Below are 18,636 nucleotides of genomic sequence, written 5' to 3' on the forward strand. Positions count from 1 at the left end.
GCCAGCACTAGGGCTTGTCAACCACAGCACGTTGCAACCGGACTCCTAGTTCCCTGTGACAGGCATTCAACCACTAATAGAGACAAGTGCCTTGTCCCTCTTTTGTGGGGGTGCAGGGGGAACCCTGGGACAGTTCCAGCAGCCAGGCAGCCTGGGGATGAGGTTGGGAGAGACTCAAGGGAATTCAGACTCCTTTCCACTGGTCTTCAGTTTTCCTTTTCATGTTTAAGACACTTCACAGCCACTCTCTGTGGAGTGATTTGCTTGAGCTCCTGGCTTGGTGAAGTAGCTGGGGCTAACCGCCCTTTGTGTGCCGGCAGCTGTGCCCACCTCTCCCAGCAGCCACCTTCTGGCCAGGTAACAGACTATTGGTGAGAATGAAACTGAATGATTAATTCTGCTGGGGTTGCCCAGCCCCTCAAGTTCCTCTGGCTGGTCTCTTTGTGATCAGATGCTTCCGGGAGGGACAGAGAGCCAGAGAGGTAGATGAGGCTGGAATCGCCCAGTGGTGTGTGTGTTGGTCTATTCATCTCCCTTCTTTGATGAGGTGCACACGGAGAGCGTCCCTGCTGCTATGTTTTGCTAGTACATCTTGAAGCCATTTGCCATTTCATGGGTGACAGAGCAGCCGACAAGTTATTAAAAGTGGAACCTTGTTCCGAGCCAGCTGGTGTCCTCTTGTTCCCTGCACTTTTCAGCAACTGTCATTAAATACAGTTTCAATCTCTGAGAAGAGGGAGTGACAACCCCGTGTACTGTGTATCATCCCTGCTGGCTGCTCCCTGACATGACGTTTATCTCTATTCGTCAGGAGGGAGTGAATAATCCTCCTTCACTTCGCTCTGAGAGAGAAACGCCAAAGCCCCGATCAGCCGTCCCTGCTGCCTTCACTGTCTGCAGAAATCTCCCGCTACCACCGATAACACTGTGGAATGTGAGCAGGAAAAGAACTCTGAGACCCTGGAGCCACTGCACTAACCCCAGCTGACTGAGCTGGGATAGTGTCTCTCCCTGGGCAGCTTCCCCTTTCCCTGCATGCGTGGCACCTTGGTTCCTCATCATCTCATCCCTGCTCAAATCACTGCTCACCTGACAGGCAAACAGCACAGGGTTGTTCCTCTACAGCTGGGCCCATCCAAAGTGTGGAGTCCTATCTCACCCTGCTCTAGTGCCCAGATCGGCAGTGTCTGCCAAGCTCTGAACCATTCCAAATGTCAGGCAACTGTCTATTGTGGAAGGGACCATTGTGATAACCTAAGCTGGTCTTCTGGGTAGCGCAGGCCAATTCAGTTCCAGTAGGGCTTTTGTTCTGCACCAAACATTGAATTGTTGAATGTTGCACCCCTGCTTTTGAAATTCATTCAGGTTGGGCCACTTATGCTCCATTGGCGATCCAGGGAAAGGCATCCTTAGTTGTCTCCCACCAGAAGTTCTGCTGGAAACAAGTTTGGATGCAATTATGTTGGCCAACATGCCAGAAGAACTTCATGGGCTCCACTCATTCGTGTGGAAGTCTTTAAAATTTGCATTTCTCTCTCTAGCTCACTGTTGCTTTGGAAATAACGCAGACTACTGGGATGATTGTCAAAATCAAAGCCCTGTGAAAAGGCTAGGTAATTTGAGGTCCAGTTCAAAGGGGCATGGAGCTCCAGCCACCACCTCTGCTACAGGTTGAACCTTTCTAGTCTGGCACCCTTGGGACCTGACTGGTGCCAAATGAAGGAATTTGCCAGACCATGGGTGGTCAGTAGTGTCTAGCAGCATTACCAACACTTCCACAGCTTATTGGATTCTTAGAAGACATTTAGGGTAAATCAGAGCTAAATAACAGCACAGAAAACTGAGAGGCAGGGCTGGTGGCTGTAAACAAAGTTCTTGGGACCATGGAAAACTTAGCCACAGCCAAGATCAGTGGTCATCTGGCTAACTAACATCATGCTGGATTATGGATGTTGTTGGATGAGAAAGTGCCAGAAGAGAGAGCTTCAACCTGTACTTTGGCAGCAGTGACGGCTGTAGTTCTGGGCCCTTCTGAAGTGCTGCACCAAGCAGCTGTGAGGGCAGGGGCCCAGTGACGCTAAGGCTGACTGCCCTTGGCCCTGCTCCTTCCATGGGCATGGAGCTGGGCCCGTCTCCAACCTTGCCAGGGGCCTGTGATGGCTGTTGGCCCAGCTGCAGCTATGAGGACTTCAGGAACTCCCTATCTTGGAAGTGACTTCAAATTTCGGGATGAGTTGTGCAGATGTGGAGGAGTAATCAGCTACAATAACATCTGTGTGTTGGAGCGAGTTCAAAACATCAGTGGCTCCCACTATGGGTGAGTTTGATTCCGAGGCTGATTGTTTGAATCTGAATTTCAGTTTTCTAGGCTGATTGTCTGCTTGAATTTGAATTTCTGAATCTGAATCTGAATCTGTTTGCTAGGCTGATTGTCTGGGTGAATTTGAATTTTTTCTAATTCTAAAAACATGGGGGCTGGACTCAATGACCTTCTGAGGTCCTTTCCAGCTCTAAGATTCTGTGCTTCTAAGGTCTGCCAGGTAGCTTTTGTGAGAGGCATAGTTTTGGTGCTTATTTATTTTTCTTGTTCCAGACCTGGCAGTCCTCTGTCATTCTGTAGTAGTGCTGTAAGCACGACATGAGAAGTAATTCTTCTACTCTACTCCACACTGATTAAGCCTCAGTTCAAATACGGTGTCCCGTTCTTGGTGCCACTTGGCAGGAAAGATGTGGACAAATTTGAGAAGCTCCAGAGAAGAGCCACAAAGATGAGTAAAGGTCTAGAAAACATAACCTGTGAGGGAAGTTGGAAAATACTGGGTTTGTTTAGTCTGGAGAAGAGAAGACCAAGGGGTGACTGTGGCAGGTTGGATCACAGAGCTCCCCTTAAGACTATCACCTGACAGGCTGATCATACCACTCAGCTTGTCTTCCTTCCCCCCTGCGGTGCCCCACCTCCCTGTCCTGCTGAGCCAGAAGCTCTGGTCTCCCCCAGCAAAGGCACAGAATGAGGGTAACAGCCCCCAAATAGAATAAAACTGACACTGAGAACAGCTCATCTCTTGGAGGGCTCAACTGCAGAGACTTGGCAGAGTCCAGGAGCACACCCAAATAGGGACCAAAAGTTACCCCAGATAAATCTGTCTTACTCTGTGTACAGTTTTATACACAGCAAGCTCATGAAGTTCATTGTCTTTATCAATGAAATAGAGACATGCACAGCTGTTGTGCCCACCCTGAACATTTATTTATATTGTGCTTGATAATAAACAAAAGTGATTTTATCAGGTGTAAAAGGTGTGATTTAAAGGTTGCCAGTGATGACCGGCGATCAATGTAAGTTACTCAGCTGAGCTAAATAAAACCTGCGGCAAAGCCCCATACACGAAGAGAAATTGTTACAAATGATCGTTTCTCATCCTGTCCTTATTTCAGGTAAAGTTCCTCAGGCCAGAGATTATCTTTTTCCTGACTTGGGCCCAGCTGCCTCTCCCCACCTTGTCAGAGTTCTTTGCTTCCAGGTCGCTTCTTGCGTCCTCTTGTGACGGGAAGCAGGCTGTGAAACCACGTGAAGACCATGATTGTTTGCTTCCAGTCCCTTCAATAGAATTTCCCCAGGATGGGAACTCTTTGTTCAGTTCCCTCCCCCATCTCCAGAAAAGTCCAAAATTCAAGCTGGAGCCCAGCACTGGTTACCATGGTCACCTCTCTTTGTAGGACCAATCACAATCCAGGCTCACAGGAAAAATAAGACTATTCACAGATCCTTGTCTTGAGCATTGGACCATTAAGATCCTTTACCGCTAATAGCTTTCACTAGAAGACCTGGATTAATAAACAGATTTACACTTCATCTTTCTAACTTCACATACAAGAAAGAAACATGCACACAAATACAATATACACATTTGGGAGATTACAAGCTCCTGAGTTATAGGTTATTTGCCCTCTTTTGCATAAAGCATATTTGAGCTACGCATATTCATATTCAATAACATATTTCCATAAAAATATGGGGGCCCAGTGTCACAGGGACATGATGATTTTTCAAATACAGAAAAGGTTGTTACAGGGAGGAGGAAGAACTGAGGACAGGACAAGAAGCAATGGGCTCAAACTGCAGCAAGGGAGGTTTAAGTTGGACTTTTAGGAAACATGTCTTACCTGTCAGGGTGGTTAAGTGTAATCAACACGCCTGGATGTGGCGACGCACTGTCCCATCTAGTGGCACTGAGATGGCTTAGAGAGAGAACGAGTCTGCTCTTCAGCCTCAGCTAACAGCCAGCTGGCTTTAAGCTCATGCCACAGGCTGCCTGCAGATGACCAGGTCTGTGGGCATTACCCAAACAATGGAATAAATTACCTAGAGAGTTTGTGGAATCTCCAACAGAGGAAGCTTTTAAGGACAGGTTAGATAAACATCAGGGAGGGGTAGTCTAGATAACGGTCCTGCCTTGACTGCAGGGGGGTACAGCAGAACGCATGCATCTGACAAAGCGGGTCTTTGCCCATGAAAGGTTATGCTCCAGAATATCTGTTAGCCTTTAAGATGTCACAGGACTTGTTGTTGTTGTAGAAGACATGGAGATAGATAGATAGACAGATGTGGAAGGAACCTCGAGAGGTCTCTGAGTCCAGCCCCTGCACTCACAGCAGGACCTATCACCATCCCTGACATTTCTTTTTAAATCTATCCTGCCCTACATCCTTGAAAAGCCCCCTCAAGGATTGCGTTCCCACTACTGGCTTTACCAGGCTATGCACTAACCACTATCCCTCCCTTCCAGGCCTACAGTTCTATGAATCTATGGTGCACCAACACATCATTAGGCTGGTGACACTATGTCCCCATATTTTATGGAAATATTTTTGGAACAGGAATATGCCATAAACCTGACACATTCAGAGAGATTCTCTTCTGAAAATGTCCTGGTGCTGAAGATATGCTGGCTGGCAGATGACTGAACTGGAACCTTCCAAACAGGATGATTGCTCAATGTATTTAATGGTATGGATTTTCTACCAAGGGGGAGTTGCCAGAAGTCTTCTATAGCAATTGCCTTTTAGAAGACTTTGGCTTCTAATAACTGAGCTAACAGCTGATTATTAAGTTATGTGAGGCCCTCACAAATCCAGATTTTGCCATTGATACTACAACCCAGGCAATGAGTTCTTCTCTCTGGGAGGTAACCCCCATGTCTTCCAGCTCCTGTAATTTTTCCTGGACTTTCCCCAGCAAGGGCATAGAACTGTGGCATGAGGCTGTGAGAGCAAAAGTCACTGAACATAAGAATGGTCATTACTGGGTCAGACCAAAGGTCCATGTAGCCCAGCATCCCATTTACCAACAGTGGCCAGTGCCAGGTGCCCCAGAGGGGGTGGACTGAAGACAATGATCAAGCAACTTGTCTCCTGCCACCCATCTCCAGCCTCTGACAAACAGAGGGCGCGGACACCATTCCTAACCCCTGGCTAATAACCTTTTATGGACCTAACCTCCATGAATTTATCTAGCTCTTCTTTGAACGCTCTTATAGTCCCGGCCTTCACAGCCTCCTCTGGCAAGGAGTTCCACAGGTTGACTGTGCACTGTATGAAAAATAACATTCTTTTATTAATTTTAAACCTGCTACCATTAATTTCATTTGGTATCCTCTAGTTGTTCTATTATGGGAACAAGTAAATAACTTCTCTTTATTCACCCTGCTCACACTGCTCTTGATTTTATATACCGCTATCATATCCCCACTCAGTCTCCTCTTCTCTAAACTGAAAAGTCCCGTTTTCTTTAACCTCTCCTCATATGAGACCCATTCCAAACCCCTAATCATTTTAGTTGCTCTTTTCTGAACCTTTTCTCATGCCAAAATATCTTGTTTGAGGTGAGGAGACTACATCTGTATGCAGTATTCAAGATGTGGGCGTACCATAGTTTTATAAAGGGGCAGTAAAATGTTCTTTGTCTCATTTTCTATGCCTTTTTTAATAATTCCGAACGTCCTATTTGGTCTTTTGACTGCTGCTGCACACTGTGTGGCTGTTTTCAGAGACCTATTCTTGATATCCCCGAGATCTCTTTCCCGATTAGTTGTAGCTAAATTAGCCCCCATCATATTAATGTATACTTGGGGTTATTTTTTCAGTTATACACATTAAATTTCATTTGGCATTTTGTTGCCCAATCGCTTGGTTTGGTGAGATCTTTTTGAAGTACCTCACCGTCTGCTTTCATCTTGACTATTTTGAACAGTTTAGTAACGTCCGCCAACTTTACCACCTCATTAGTTATCCCTTTCTCTAGATCATTTATGAATAAGTTAGGAAAAAGTTCCTAACTGGCAGGGTGATCAAACACTGGAACGAATTGCCAAGGGAGGTGGTAGAATCTCCATCACTGGAGCTATTTAAGAAGAGGTTAGATAGATGGCTTTCAGGGATGGTCTAGAAAGTGCTTGGTCCTGCCATGAGGGCGGCGGGCTGGACTCGATGGCCTCTCAAGGTCCCTTCCAGTCCTACTCTTCTATGATTCTAAGTTGAACAGTGTTGGTCTTACGACTGACCCATGAGGAATGCCACCTGTTACCCTTCGCCGTTCAGAAAATTTATCATTTATTCCTACCCTTTGTTTCCTGTCTTTTAACCAGTTCTCAGTCCATGAAAGGATCTTCCCTCTTATTCCTCACAACCTAATTTACACAAGAGCCTTTGGTGAGGGACTTTATCAAAGACTTTCTGGAAATCTAAATATACTATATCTAGTGGATCCCCAGTGTCTGCATGTCTGTTAACCCCTTCAAAGAATTCTAATAGATTAGCAAGACATGATTTCCCTTTACAGAAACCATGTTGACTTTTGCCCAACAAATTATGTTCTTCTACATGTGTGACGATTTTATTCTTTACTATTGTTTTGACTAATTTGCCCGGTACTGATGTTAGACTTACCAGTCTGTAATTGCCAGGGTCGCCTCTAAAGCCCTTTTTAAATATTGGCGTTAAGTTGGCTGTCTTCCAGTCCTCGGGTACACTGATGGCACCAATTTGATTTTGTTGTACTCCTCTGAGAGCTTTCCTATCTCTGGGAAGGCATGCAGGTAGTTTTCTTTTTCTTTTTTTCTTTTTCTTTTTTTTTTCCCAGTCAGACATTCCATTTTCTCTTGTAGAGAGAGTCCTGGTGGTGCTGATAACCATACTCGGGAAGTTGTCGGTTACTATATTAGATGTATTATTTGTGGAAGAACTTTCTGGCCTTTCTCCTGTTTCCCCAGGCTCAGGCCGTAAACAGCCAACGTAGTGTTATTAGTCTCACACAAAAAGCTTATTTCATTTTTGCAGCTCTCCATCAAATGTGTTTATCTGACTTGCACTGACTGCTGCCACACTATCAGTTTGAAATGTAAGCGGTTGAGCGTTTAGATTCATTCCTAGTGCCAAGCTGCTGTCTGTTCTTTTGAGAGAATGCATCCCAGAAATGTGGGCCCATTGTCATCTGGGGATAACACTCCCTCTTGGATTGTTTTTAACTGTTCTTGGGGACCTCCTTGCTATTGGAAAAACCCATTTTGTGGGCCCTCCTGCATACTCCCTCTTGCCAACTGTGTCTTGGTACATCTTCCACAGGTTTGAAAACTTCCTCTCTGTTCAGGTTCTATGCTCTCCTGCTTTCTTGCTGTGCATTGTTTGTAGGCTGTAAATGTGCTCTGGAAGCTCGACTCGCATTTCTGTCTTTTCTCTTTACTCCGTTAATATTTTCTGATCCTGTCTTCCCTGTGCAGCTTGAATGTAAGTCACACTGCTGTTTCTTTGCGGTGTTTTGTATGCTCCCAGTTAGAAATGTTGGCAGGGTGAGATCTGGGGTCCATCTGTTTTCTCTGATGCCAGCAGCATACCTGAAAAAGATCTCTGGGAATCGCAAAAGCAGGCCTCTTTCCTAACAAAAGCTGGTCCTGTAAAAGGTGTTCCCTCCCCACCTTGTCTCTTTAACAGCGATCCTGTCTCTGATTAGTCCTTTTTACCAGGGCCTTTTTTCTGGCAGAACACAGCAGAACTTCTGGCACCCTTTTTCCTGGTGCTGCCATTTTGGAACCCAGCTGTGCGGCCATGAGCCGCACGTGGCTCTTTAAGGAGCCATTTGCATCTCCTGCCACCCCTGCCGCTCAGTCCTCCGGCTCCTGCTTGCTGTGATGAACTCAATTTAATTGGTTAAGCCTGGCAGCAGGAAGGAGGTTGCTTTGGGGCTATAGGGGGGTTAAGCCTGAGGGTGGAAAAGGGGCTTGGGCTGCAGGGGGGTTAAACCTGGGGGTGGGAGGGGGAGTGGTTTGGGGCTGTGGGGTGGGGGTTGAAGCCTGGGGGCGGAAGGGAGAATGGTTTGGTACTGCAGAGGGGGGAACAGTATGGGGCTGTGGGGGTGTGGAGCCTCTACAGGTTTTGCGGAAAGCCAGCCGGCTCTTGAGGAGACTCATTCGTTCTCATTATAAGTGGTGTAGGTGCCACTATGTGGGACGGTGACCCGCACCTCGGCCGTTGCAGACTTCCCCTAGCTGAGGAAGCATGTCTGAGCTTCAGAGACCCAGTTAAAACCCCGAATGAGCCCCCACTTGTAACCACTCGCAGGCAGGCTCAAACATAGGACCTGGCCGGAGCTTAGTGTAGGAGCCTCTATAGTTTGAGCTAGAAGCTTCCTTTTGTCCTGCCTGGGCCTTGCTTCCGCAGTTCAGTCTGCGTTCCTCATTTGTTGTCAGGTGCTGCGTAGGGGGAGTAGGGTACGATGGTGATGTCACTTCCCCCTTTTATTGCTTCTTCCATGTGCAGCGGGGGACTTCTTTGGTTCAAACCAAATCCCCACCCAGTTTGTGGACAAGTACAGGCATTAAAATGGAGTCCTGGATCACATGATCTAGTCACATGCCCGTGAGTGGTTTGATGAGTCATTATCCGTATGCTGACTGAAGCGTCCACTTGTGAGGACACACTTTCTCCATGGGCCACAGTTTTTGTGGCTGGCATGTTACCTGCATCTTCCCTTCACAGAGGTTAGCTAGACTGGATATAAATTGACATGGGAGTTGCCCCAGAGCAACACGTTGGATAGAATCATAGTTGGAAGAGACTTTCGGAGGTCATCAGACCCAACCCCTTACTAAAAACAGGACCAATCGCAGCTAAATCATCCCAGTCAGGGTTTTGTCAAGCTGGGGTTTAAAGACCCCTAGGGAAGGAGATACTCTCACCTCTCTTGGTAACCCTTTCCAGAGATTTACCATCCTCCTAGTGAAATGTTTTTTAACTGCTATCCAGCCTAGACCTCACCCACCGCAAGATGAGATCGTTGCTTCTTGTTCATTACTCCAGATATTAAAATGATAGGTGCATTCAAATAGAATAATCCTATTCAGCAAATCATAACATTTCCTCACCGCACAGTTTGTAGAAGATGCTTCATAACTACGTCATAATCCTATCACTCTGGTGCACATGGGGTACAGAATATTGGAGGGGTGATGGGACAGCGATCATGGGGATCGGGGACTCCCCCACCTCTGCTGTACAGAGTGTAACACATCCTTCAATCCATCTCCCTGTCCTCTCTCTCCTGTAATGTACCAGCTGCCCCATCTTACTGTGTAATGTTCTGCCCGTTCCCATCCCCCCTGGGTAATGTGGATCCTTCCTTGTGTAACATGTCCCTCCAGCCCCTCTCTCTGCTCCTGCATGGTGATGCTGATAACAGATGAAATAGGCAGGCCTGCCATACGTACATTGGTTGAAAGAGGATCTGATCAGGAAGTGTTAGGCGAAATAGCAAGAGAAGTTCTTCCTTTTGATATGAAATTCTCTGAAGTCAAGTGATAAGGATGCAAGGCATGAGAACAAAACCTGCCTGTCTTTATACTGTGTAAATCAAAGCAAATTCCAGGCACAGCGCAATGACTTCTGAGTATTGTAACATGACATCCTATTTTCTAGGGATGGAAATATTGGGGATTTTTTTTTTTTGCATCATTAACGTTGGTGCTGTGTCTGCAGGAATCTGTGACTCGAGGAGGTGACCACATTTTCTGTGTCCATTAACTGGAAGGAAGGACAAGATTCAGGAAAAACAAAAAGCAGTCAAGTAGCACTTTAAAGACTAGCAGAATGGTTTATTAGGTGAGCTTTCGTTTTGTTTTGATAGTGTATAGACTAGCACGGCTTCCTCTCTATTAAGATTCAGGAAAGAATGACTGTGCCTGCCTAAGCATGCGGGTTATTTGCATTTTGAAGGGCCCTTCTGGCCTCCAGTTTGCTTAAAATCAAAACCAGGCTGCCCACAGGCCTGACAAGTGCGAGGGCCTGGCAGGTGGATCACAGCCAGCCAGCCTTTTCCTTAAGTATGATGCACAGAGCATGCACACAATGGTGGGCCAGTGAGGACAGACAAGATAGCCATGGGGTTTGTGCAGTACAAAAGTACCAACACTGGGATAAATTCACGGTAATGGGTCAGCCTTGGGGCTCCATTTGGTTCATTCCACTCCCTGTAGGAGCAGCCGTGTTAACACTGGACCATGTGCCAGGAGCACCTGAGTTCTAAACCTGCTGTCTTCTGTGGTCTCAGGCAAGTCTCAGTGCCTCAGTTCTCCTGCTGGTCACAAGGCACAACAATGTGCTGATGCACCTTCGTGGCCTAAAGGTGAGAGAGCCCTTCAAACGTGTCCCTTATTCCACCCTCATTGACAGAGGAGAAAATGATACCAACCAGCTGACTGTGCCTCGGCACTGGAATGCAGGGAGGTGCCCACATAGGTTTTGTGGGACGTCTTTCTTGTTGACCATGTATCACAGGCATGGCTGATAACACTGCCTATAGTTAAGGGGACCCATAACACTCTCCATTACAAATCCCTAGTTTCAAATGTGTAAAGATTACCAACCTCTAACCCTTTGGTCTCAGGTTTTCCATGCCAAGGGCCCTGCCTCAGGCGGAGCTGCTTTTTGTTTGTTGGTTGAAGTTTTTGTTTGGTTTTATTTTGTTTAAGTAAAAAAAGGCCCAATTGCTTCTGAGAATAAGATTAGGAAGAAATAAGTGATTTTGCCAGCCACTTGGAAGATATCACCTACCGCTGGACTTTGTGTCAGGGACTTGAACTTTGGTAGGAGAATAGTTCAAGAGTCAGAGGTTCCTTCTGTTAGCCCCATGAAAATCTGCCCAGGTTTGGCTGAGTTCAAAGCCTCTGAAAACTTCCACTTTCATATGTGCTAAAATGTCAGAAAATTCTCAGCCCTGTCAGAAAATTCTCTGGCCCACTTGTCTGTCCATCTGCACTGAATCATAGAATCATAGAACTCTAGGGCTGGAAGGGACTTCATGACGTCATCTGATCCAGCCGCCTGACTAAAGCAGGATCAACCCCACCTAAATCATCCCAGCAATGAGTATGTCAAGTTGGGACTTAAAAACCTCTAGGGATGGAGATGCCACCACCTCTCCAGGTAACACATTCCAGCGCTTCACCACCCTTCTGGTTAAATAGTTTTTTCCTAATACCCAACCTCCCCCTCCCCCTCTGTAACTTCAGACCATTGCTCCTTGTTCTCCCATCTGTCACTACTGAGAACAGCCTCTCTCCATCCTCTTTAGAGCCCCCCTTTAGGAAGTTGAAGGCTTCTGTGAAATCACTCCTCAGTCTTTTCTTCTGCAAACTAAATAAGCCCAAATCCCTCAGCTTCTCCTCAGAGACCCTGTGCTTCAGCCCCTTAATCATTTTCGTTGCCCTCTGCTGAACCTGCTCCAGCGCATCCACATCCTTTCTATACTGGGGGGCACAGAACTGGACACAGTACTCCAGATCTAGCCTCACCAGTGCTGAACAGAGGCGAATAATAACTTCTCTAGATCTGCTGGAAATTCTTCTCCTAGTGTGCTCCAACATGCCACGAGCCTGCTTGGCTACAAGGGCTCACTGTGTTACTTGTGTGCATCCTCTCATCCGCTATAATCCCCAGATCCTTTTCTGCTGCACTGCTACTAAGCCAGTTGGTCCCCAGCCTGTAACAATACCTGGGATTATTCCGCTCCAAGTGCAGGACTCTGCATTTGTCCTTGTTGAACATCATCACATTTCTTTTGGCCCCATCCTCCAATTTATCTAGGTCACTCTGGATACTATCTCTACCCTCCAACGTATCTACCTCCTTCACTAGCTTAGTGTTGTCCACTAATTTGCTGAGGGTGCAATCCATCCCCTCATCCAGGTCATCAATAAAGATGTTGAACAATCCTGGCCCTAGAACTGATCTTTGGGGCACTGCACTTGAAACCGCCTGCGAACCAGACATTGAGCTGTTGATCACTACCCATTGGGCCTGACCATCTAGCCAGGTTTCTCTCCGTCTTCATAGAATCATAGAACACTAGGACCGGAAGGGGCCTCGACAGGCCATCGAATCCAGTCCCCTGCCCCGACGGCAGGACCGACCACTATCTATACCATCCCTGATAGACATCTATCTAATCTGTTCTTAAATATCTCCAGCGAGGGAGATTCCACAACCTCCCTTGGCAACTTATTCCAGTACTTGACCACCCTGACAGTTAGGAACTTTTTCCTAATGTCCAACCTAAACTTCCCTTGCTGCAGTTTAAGTCCATTGCCTCTTGTTCTCTCCTCAAAGGCCAAGAAGAACATGTTTTCTCCCTCCTCCTTATGACACCCTTTAAGATATCTGAAAACCGCTATCATGTCCCCCCTCAATCTTCCTTTTTCCAAGCTAAACAAGCCCAATTCTTTCAGCCTCTCTTCATAAGTCATGTTCTCCAGACCTTTTATCATTCTAGTTGCTCTTCTCTGGACCTTCTCTAATTTCTCCACATCTTTCTTGAATTGGGGTGCCCAGAACTGGACACAATATTCCAGCGGAGGTCTAACCAGTGCAGAGTAGAGCGGTAGAATGATTTCTCGTGTCTTGTTCACAACACACCTGCTAATGCATCCCAGAATCATGTTTGCTTTTTTTGCAACAGCATCACACTGTTGACTCATATTTAACTTGTGATCTACTAGAACCCCTAGATCCCTTTCTGCTGTACTCCTTCCTAGACAGTCTTTTCCCACTCTGTATGTGTGAAACAGATTATTCCTTCCTAAGTGCAGCACCTTATATTTATTTTTATTAAACTTCATCCTGTTTACTTCAGACCATTTCTCTAATTTATCTAGATCATTCTGAATTATGACCCTATCCTCCAAGGTAGTTGCAACCCCTCCCAGCTTGGTATCATCTGCAAACTTAATAAGCGTACTTTCTATGCCAATATCCAAATCATTAATGAAGATATTGAACAGAACTGGTCCCAAAACAGACCCCTGCGGAACCCCACTTGTTATGCTTTTCCGGCTGGATTGAGCACCATTAACAACTACTCTCTGGGTGCGATTTGCCAGCCAGTTATGCACCCACCTTATTGCAGTGCGATTTAAGTTGGACTTGCCTAGTTTGTCGATAAGAATATTATGCGAGACCGTATCAAATGCTTTACTAAAGTCTAGGTATACCACATCCACTGCTTCTCCCTTATCTACAAGTCTCGTTATCGTGTCAAAAAAAGCTATCAGGTTGGTTTGACATGATTTGTTTTTTACAAAACCATGCTGGCTGTTCCCTATCACTTTACTACCTTCCAAGTGCTTGCAGATGACTTCCTTAACTACCCGCTCCATTATCTTTCCTGGCACAGAAGTTAAGCTTACTGGCCTGTAATTTCCTGGGTTGTTCTTATTCCCCTTTTTGTAGATGGGCACTATATTTGCCCTCTTCCAGTCTTCTGGAATCTCTCCTGTCTCCCATGACTTTCCAAAAATGAGAGCTAACGGCTCAGCTGCCTCTTCTGTCAGCTCCTTGAGGATTCTAGGATGCATTTCATCAGGCCCTGGTGACTTGCAGACATCTAATTTTTCCAAATGGTTTTTAACTTGTTCTTTTTTTATTTCAAAAACTAACTCTACCCCTTTTCCACCAGCATTCACTATGTCAGGCATTCCTTCAGACTTCTCTGTGAAGACTGAAACAAAGAAGTCATTAAGCATCTCTGCCATTTCCAAGTTCCCCATTACTGTTTCTCCCTCTTCACTGAGCAATGGCCCTACCCTGTCCTTGGTCTTCCTCTTGTTTCTAATATATTTGTAAAAGGCCTTCTTGTTACCCTTTATGCCTGTAGCTAGTTGGAGCTCATTTTGTGCCTTAGCCCTTCTAATTTTACTCCTGCATTCCTGTGTTATTTGCCTGTGTTCATTCTTTGTAATTTGTCCCAGTTTCCATTTTTTATAGGATTCCTTTTTTAGTTTGAGATCATGCAGGATCTCCTTGTTAAGCCAAGGCGATCTTTGCCCATATTTACTATCTTTCCTACATAGGGGAAATAGCTTGTTTTTGGGCCCTTAATAATGTCTCTTTGAAAAACTGCCAACTCTCCTCAGTTGTTTTTCCCTTCAGTTTTTCCTCCCATGGGATCTTACCTACCAGCTCTCTGAGTTTACCAAAATCTGCCTTCCTGAAATCCATCATCTCTATTTTGCTATTTTCTCTCCTACCAGTCCTTAAAATTGTGAATTCTATGATTTCATGATCACTTTCACCCAAGCAGCCTCCCACCCTCAAATTCTCGACCAAGTCCTCCTTATTTGTCAAAATCAAATCCAGAACAGTTTCTCCCCTGGTGGCTTTTTCAACTTTTTGGAATAAAAAGTTGTCTCCAATGCAGTCTAAGAACTTATTGGATAGTCTGTGCCCTGCTGTATTAGTGTCCCAGCATATATCTGGATAGTTAAAGTCCCCCATCACCACCAAATCCTGGGCTCTGGATGATTTTGTTAGTTGCTTAAAAAAAGCATCATCCACCTCTTCCACCTGGTTAGGTGGCCTGTAGTAGACTCCTAACAGGACATCACCCTTGTTTTTTACCCCTCTTAAACTAACCCACAGACTCGCAACACGTCCATCTCCTATGTCCATCTCCACCTCAGTTCAAGTGTGTACATTTTTTATATATAAGGCAACACCTCCCCCCTTTTTTCCCTGTCTATCTTTCCTAACCAGGCTGTAGCCTTCAATACCAACATTCCAATCATGTGTATTATCCCACCAAGTTTCTGTGATGCCAATGATATCATAGTTGTATTTATTTATTAGCACTTCCAGTTCTTCCTGCTTATTACCCATACTTCTTGCATTGGTATATAGGCATCTTAGATATTGATTTGAACTTGCCCCCCAGTTTTTTCCTGGCCCTCTTTTTACTCTGACATTGTTGCCCATGCTCCCTCCTACTTCCGACCCATCTCCCAGGTTTCCATATTCTCCACTTACCTGCGGGCTTTGCTCCCCTGTCCCCGGCAAACCTAGTTTAAAGCCCTCCTCACCAGGTTAGCAAGTCTGTGTCCGAATATGGTCCTTCCCCTCCTCGAAAGGTGAACGCCATCTCTGCCTAGCAGTCCTTCCTGAAATAGCATCCCGTGGTCGAAGAAACCGAAGCCTTCCCGGCGACACCATCCACGCAGCCAGGCATTCACCTCTAGGATGCACCTGTCTCTGCCCGGGCCCCTACCCACAACAGGAAGGATTGAAGAGAATACCACCTGCGCCCCAAACCCCTTCACCCGTGCCCCCAGAGCCCTGTAGTCGCTCTTGACCTGCTCAGCATTACACCTCACAGTATCATTAGTGCCCACATGCATTAGTGCCACAGTCCATGTATTCAATCCTGGCCCTAGAACTGATCTTTGGGGCACTGCACTTGAAACCGCCTGCGAACCAGACATTGAGCTGTTGATCACTACCCATTGGGCCTGACCATCTAGCCAGGTTTCTCTCCGTCTTACAGTCCATGTATCCAATCCGTACTTCCTTAACATAACGGGGATGTTGTGGGAAACTGTATCACATGCTTTGCTAAAGTCAAGGTGTATCACATCCATTGACTTCCCCATGTCCATAGAGCCAGTTAGCTCATCACAGAAGCTAATCAAATTGGTCAGGCATGAGCATGATTCCAGGCCATACTTATCCTCCTGCACAGTACGCCCAGAGACAGAGCTCTAAATGGGACGTGCACAACAAGAACACTGCCCCGACTTCCTTCCCGTTGGCCCAGGACAAAGTGTGCTGGGCTGGGAGCCAGGAGGAGATCTTCCTCTGGTTGGCACTAATCATTCTGCTGGTGTGATGTCACTACAGACAGCGCTTTGTCATTGTGTCAGGCCTCACAGCTGTAACTTAGGAGGAAGGCAAGTGTCACTTTCCCCATTGCATAGCTCAACCACTGAGACGTGCTCCACAGCTGGGCAAGCTGTCCGCAAGCCTCAGCTCTGGTATAACAAACCTGAGCTTTCATTCCCTCCACCACAATTTCTCTGAGACTACGTCTTCCAATTACATGCGCCTGTCAGTGTCGTCCCTCAGAAAGAGACCCCCCTGCTTTTCTCCAGAGCCAGGAATAGAAGGAAAGAAGCCTAGCGCCACCCTCTTCACTGCTGTCTAGCAAACAGCTGTGTAAGTGGTTGTATGATGGATGTGGCATCCCTCATTAGCAGCTGTTCTGGACAAAGACTAACAGCCTATGGCTGCTGCTAGTTACTCCTTAAAATCCAGCAGCAGAGCTTAGTGTTGGGGTGTGATGGTCATGAGCCCAGACTCTGGGGATGACTGCAGTAGGGCTCAGCAATCAAACAATTAGGAAATGTCAGAATTGAGGATGCCTGTTTAACCTTAACTCTGTTCCCTGTGTGGATGCAATTTTTAATGGTCTGATTGTCCACATAGCCCCTGCTTTATTTGGTGCACATGCTGGGTAATGGATAGAGGAATTAATAGATAGAGCATCACACCTTTCATATGGCCCCTTTCATCCCTGCCCCAGAGAGTGGCTCTTCAGCATGTAGGCTCAACCAGACCTTCCCTGCACAGGGGGCCATTGCTTGGCAGAGGAGGGGTAGGGAGGGGTGCTCTCTGCTTCTCCCATTGTCAAGACCCTGCTCTGCCCTCCCCCCCACAGCCCTTTGACAGCACCCTGGCCCTACTGCCCGCTCTGCCCACCACCCCCCCGTCCGGCCATCCCACCCCTAGCAGATATTTGTCTGCAGCCGTGAGAGTGGCTTCTGCTTCGGACCCCACTGTCACTCTTGGCAATAGACATGACCGTGGTGGTCCCTGGGAGTTGTGGAGTTGTGGTGCCGGGGGCAGGGCTGGGTCAGGGGGGAGGCAGATGTGCGGCATTGTCCTGAAAACACATACAGGCCACACCCCGCAGAGTGCCGGGTTGCAGCCCTCTTGCCTGCCTGCAGCCCAGGGCACAGTGGGGTGTGGGGGCTGCCCAGCCCTTGGTCGCTCCCCCCCAGGCAGTGCTGAGTCGAGGGAGCGGCACAAGCGAGGTTCAGAAGAGAGATCCTTGCTAAGGGTCTAACTGGACAAAACCAAACACCTTTGTCCCACTCTCGGTCCTGAGGCTCCGCCCCTGCTCTGGCCCTTCCACAAGGCTCCACCCCCTCTCCCCTTTCCCATCCCTCACTTGCACCGGGCTGGGGCAGGAGGCTGGGGTGAGGGCCAGAGGTAAGGAGTTAGGGAGCAGGAGGGGCTCTGGCCTAGGGCTGGGGGGCTCAGGATACAGGAGAGGCTGAGACAGGGGCCTGGGGTAAGGGAAGGTGCAGGGTCTCGGCAGCGGTGACCTATGACAGTTCCTGGGAAGTGGCCAGCAGACCGTCTAGTTCTGGGGTGGGTGGGGAGGAGGGGGAGCAGGTAGACTCTGTGTGCTGCTCACACACCACCCCCACAACTCCCACTGGTTGCAGTTCCTGACAATGGGCACTGCAGAGCTGGGGCCCCGGGAGAAGTGGGAGGCAGCACATGGAGCCTCCTTGGCCCTGCGTCAGCCTAGAGAAGTCACAGGGGCTCACCGGGAGTCCTGCAGACCAGCCCGGGGAGGGAGTACAGCTCAGCCCTACGGAGCTGCTGGGGTTCCTTTCCCACTTGGAGGTCTGGTTGAAAACGGGGCATCTGGCTGCCCTAGCAGGGACTAGGGAGGCTGCAGTTTGTGGCTCCTGCCCTGTCCCACTGCACCCAGACCCACAGAGTCCCTCCTTCTGTGTGTGTGGGGGGAGCTTTGCTGAATGCTAGGAACCCCCCGCCATCGGCTTGGGACGAGGTGTGTTCTCCTGGCTCAGCTCAACCCTCATTGGGCCTGGGAGAAACGGCTCTGAGTTCTCCAGCCCCAGCAGCAGACACCGTCGTACCAGCCCAGGCCTGGTGTGTTACCATGGCTGGGCCAATGGGGTGGGATACAGGATGGGCCTGGTTACCAGCAGAGCCAACCCACACATTTCCAGGTGCGAGGCCAGGAGGACAGCAGGGTGCCTGGGTGTCTCGGTGCCAGTCCCTTGTGTCGGGGAAGCCCAGCACTGCTGGCTGCTGGGACACCCCCGAGAGCTGCCTGGGGAACAGGAAGGTAGCACATGCTGAAGTGCACAGAGCCATCCTTCATTACAGCCTGGTCATGGCAGGTCCAGCGTGGTGGGCTGGTGAGTGAACAGGCCCCAGGGTTGTGCCCATACACAGGCAGCCCCTCCGCATGCTCACGAACTCGGTGGGGGGGATGGTACTTTTCTT

This window comes from Carettochelys insculpta, chromosome 30 (assembly GCF_033958435.1).
Source record: "Carettochelys insculpta isolate YL-2023 chromosome 30, ASM3395843v1, whole genome shotgun sequence".
Classification (NCBI taxonomy): domain Eukaryota; kingdom Metazoa; phylum Chordata; order Testudines; family Carettochelyidae; genus Carettochelys; species Carettochelys insculpta.